Source organism: Mandrillus leucophaeus, unplaced genomic scaffold (assembly GCF_000951045.1).
Source record: "Mandrillus leucophaeus isolate KB7577 unplaced genomic scaffold, Mleu.le_1.0 Scaffold952, whole genome shotgun sequence".
Lineage (NCBI taxonomy): Eukaryota > Metazoa > Chordata > Mammalia > Primates > Cercopithecidae > Mandrillus > Mandrillus leucophaeus.
The window spans coordinates 6606-10360 of record NW_012110386.1 but is presented as its reverse complement, the minus strand read 5'-3'; the positions used below and the strand labels follow the sequence as shown (position 1 = coordinate 10360).

The following is a 3755-nucleotide window of genomic DNA, read 5'->3' as shown; positions in this document are numbered from 1 at the left end:
AGAGCGACACCACGTAGGGAGAGATTTCCAGACAGGAGGCAGATGTGTGTCCTAATGCCAGTTGGGATGTCAGTGACAGGGCAGAAGAGGTGGCACATCCCTCAATCTCAGACACACTGGATGCCAGGGGTCCCTCTGCCTACTGCCATGAGACTCTCAGAACAGCATCTCCCACCTTCCTCTGGAAGATTCCTCAGCCTGGTACCCGCTCAGGCGTTTTCATCTTGCCTTCTAAAAACCCGGCGAGCCAAGGGAGGGGACAAAGCTGTAGCAGTGTCCCATGAGGTTTCCAGAGAGGGGACCCCTGGAGGCAGAGCCTTCCTCAGGAAACACCTCCACCCATGTCAGCCTCCCCTGGTCTCCCAGAGGAGCTCACCCTCACCTGGCTGGCAGTCTCAGAAGCAGGTGGAGAGAGCAGGTAAGTTCTAAAGACAAGGCATGAGGTTTTTCCTGTGAGCTCATCCTGAGGCCCAGTTTGGGAGTGGACGGTGGAAAAAAACATGATTTTGGGAATCAGATAGATCAGTGTTCATATCCTGGCTCAGCTACCTGTTAGCTGTGTGACATCAGACAAGTCACCTGGCCTCTCTGAGCCTCAATTTTCTCATGTGTAAAATGTGTTAGAAATAGATAATTGGTGCTGCAAAGAAAAGTCAGCACGGAGACAGACGATCTCTCAGCAAGGCAATCTTTACTTTCTGCGGAAAGGGTGCTCAATGGCAGATGGAACAGTGGCGAGAGACATCCTGGCTCTGCTACCTGTTAGCTGTGTGACATCAGGCAAGTCACTTGGCCTCTCTGAGCCTCAATTTTCTCATTTGTAAAATGTGTTGTGTCTCATGTAGAATTTTTATGAAAATTACGTGGCCAGTAGAAGTGAAAGCACATGAAGCATAGTAGAAGCTCAGTTAATATTAGTCTCACCCTCTTCCCCTCAGTTCCGAAGGGAGGAAACCATGCATGCGACTGAGTTGCCTGTGCAGGAGGTTTATGAGTGCTTGGTAGAGGCAGGTGTCCAGGGGGTCAGGGAGGGACAACTTTAGAGTCAGGTGGTGCTGCCTGTGGAGCTACCTCTTTATCCTGTTATCTGCTTACTCTGGCAAAGGGAGATGGTTTAACGGGAAGCATTATGGGAAGGAGTCATTTGTACCTTGATAACTCTGGAGCTCCATCTATGTGGTCAATCTGACTACGTTAAAATAGATTGAAAGCCTATGAAGTTATGTAGAACAGGTGGCTGTGACACCATTCAGTGTCCTGAGGTCAGGACTCAGCGCTGAAAGTGGGTGTCGTGCTCAGATTGACTTACGCCAGATGTGCTGCAGGAGCAGGGGAGGTGAGGGGAGAAGGCTGGGAGGCCATCCAAGTCAGCTGGGCTTCTGTCCTCCCTTGGGAAGGACCCCACAATACCACCTCGAACCCGTGCATGGGACGGACTTTAGGGGAGGGAGATTTCTCCCCACGGTCAGCGGCTGGACAGAAGTAGGGTTATTCTCCTTTCCTTTATTCCTTCCTCTTTCCTCCTTCCTCCTGCTTCAAAGCCAATGTCTTTCCCATCTGGATCATTTTCTGGATTATGTAGCACGTAAGGTCAGGAAAGGGAGAGAAAGAAAAACAAATAAAATGAAACTTCTCTCTTAGTTCAGTTTATGGGGGTTGTACACGTGGGAGAGGACATCGATCCGTCAGGAGTCTCACATAGGAGAACGCAGAAGTCAAGTTAAATAGTCTAATTCTGCACTGGAAAATTGGAGAAATAGTTATTCTGCCTAAATGGTATCAAACTAGATGGGGGCAGCCTGGGTGGGCTGAGAAGAAGATGCTGGTGTTTTGGACATACATTCCCTACCAGGAATACATATACGAGTCCTCCTACGTGAAGCAGGCGTGCTGGCATTTAATGATTTAATGTACCTTCCAGGAGAGCTCCGCCTTGCCTGCCTTCTCCTCTTTGTCTTTTTCTTTCTTTAAGTGGAGGAAACTTTTCCCTGTTAATGCCGTGGCCCAGACAGTTGAGACACACAGCTATTAGGGCTCCGATCTGATGTTAAAACCTGCATCGTCAAAAGTCCAGCGATTTATCCATCCCCCCATCCAAGTCCTAAGCAGGCCCGACCCTGCTTAGTTTCCGAGATGAGATGACATCCGGCGTGTTCAGCGTGGTAGGGCCATAGACGGTTTCTCCATTCTAACATGTTGGTATCTGCCGGGGAGAAGGCAGCGTCTCCACCAACACGGGGCTCGCATGGCTTGTAGGAATGCCTAGGAGAGGGGATGCTGCGTTTGTTACTTGTGCCAGTTCAGTTGCGAGCTGTCTGGTTCTAGGACCAGGAGTGCTCCAGGAGATATCAAAGAGCTGCCTGGAACCGGGGGAGCCGTGGGACTTCCCCTCAGGCAGTCTCGGCCCTCCCCCTCGAAATTACGCCGTGGTGGGAACCTCCCACCTGTGGGATTGAGACACCAAGTTCAAAGGGCTGCCCTCTGCACAGTCCCAGGAACAGCTATTAAACTCCCACTTGACCTTGCTTTGGGGAGTCGGCAGCTGATGAGAGATGGGGAACTTGTTAAACTCAGGCAGCCTGGAATTAGGCCTCACTCGCACTGGCATAAAATGCTTTCAGGGAAGCCTGCCAAGAGTTGAAATCATGGTGCTGCGATAGGGTCCCTGCTTAATAAGCCTCCACCCGGGAGGGTCTTAGGGAGGTCCCAGGACAGAAGACAAGAGGAAGTGGCAACGCAAACCCAGAGCCCTCCCTGCTTTCCTGCCAGCAGCTGAGAACTGTGCTCCATTGCCTGACCCCGGGGCAGCTGAGGGACCAGGAGGTGGGTGGGGATCTACTGGCAGCTGCCAACTGTGGATGTGGTTTAATTGCAGTGCTGGTCTCGGGGTCTTGCCCAGACCCGAGCTTCTGAGGGGGCAGGACAGAACTCCTCAGGAGGAGGTAGCAGGAGCCTGGCCCACTTCTCCTAAGGATCAGGGAGGGCTCAGCCTTTGCAGGCAAATCTGTTTCCATACCCAATGATAGAAGGATGCCTCCAGAGGGGAGGGCCTGTCCTCAGGAAATGTTTCATCTGTTGGTTAGATCGGTGACTTCCAAGCACTTTAAGAGCAATTCCCGCAAACAATCGATACATGATTACGAATCTGTTTTTCTAAATCTAATCTCTAAAGCCCCCAAATGGCATTGTTGTGAGTTCTTTAGATAATGAGCCAGAAGAAATAGAGCCCAGGGCCCTGCGAAGTTGGAGACAAATGTAAAAAGAGTTTGAGTCCCAGCAATCCCGCTGTGTCTTAAGTCACCAAGTCCCATATGTCTAAAAAAAAAAAAAAAAAAACCAGCTGCTATTTTTAAGCTCTTAATTATATCTTCTTTTACAAATAAGATTTTACTCATTACTTACCAAAACCCAATGAGGTGGATGCTACCTGTAGCTCCAGTTTACAGACAAGGAAATGGAAGTATTGGCCCAAGACTTGGGGGAAGAGGATTAAATGAAGGGATTGCCTGAACCCAGAGGGAAGGGTTGGAAGACACAGGGGAGGCAGAGGAGGGGAGGGCTGGGGACAGAGTTGGGATGAATTCTAGAGGAGCAGGGAAGCTGTGGGGAGAGGGGTGCCAGGGGCCCCAGTGGTGGGAGAGCCATGTGCTCGATGCCTCTGTGTGTATTGCTGGACTGCTGTTGACTGCAACCTAGGTTTGAAGCCGGGTACTGCCACTGGCCAGATATAAATCCTGAGGCATCGTTTTTCTGCA

The 3755-nt window shown here is 50.6% G+C and overlaps 1 long non-coding RNA gene across 1 annotated transcript; it reads right to left on the bottom strand.

Annotated features, from left to right (window-relative positions):
• Nucleotides 1-1891: 1891 nt before the first annotated feature.
• Nucleotides 1892-3117, bottom strand: LOC105532373. Its single transcript, XR_001004959.1, has 2 exons — nucleotides 3017-3117; nucleotides 1892-2542 (listed from the first exon to the last, which is right to left on the bottom strand). It is a non-coding gene; the product is annotated as an uncharacterized LOC105532373 (long non-coding RNA).
• Nucleotides 3118-3755: the final 638 nt, after the last annotated feature.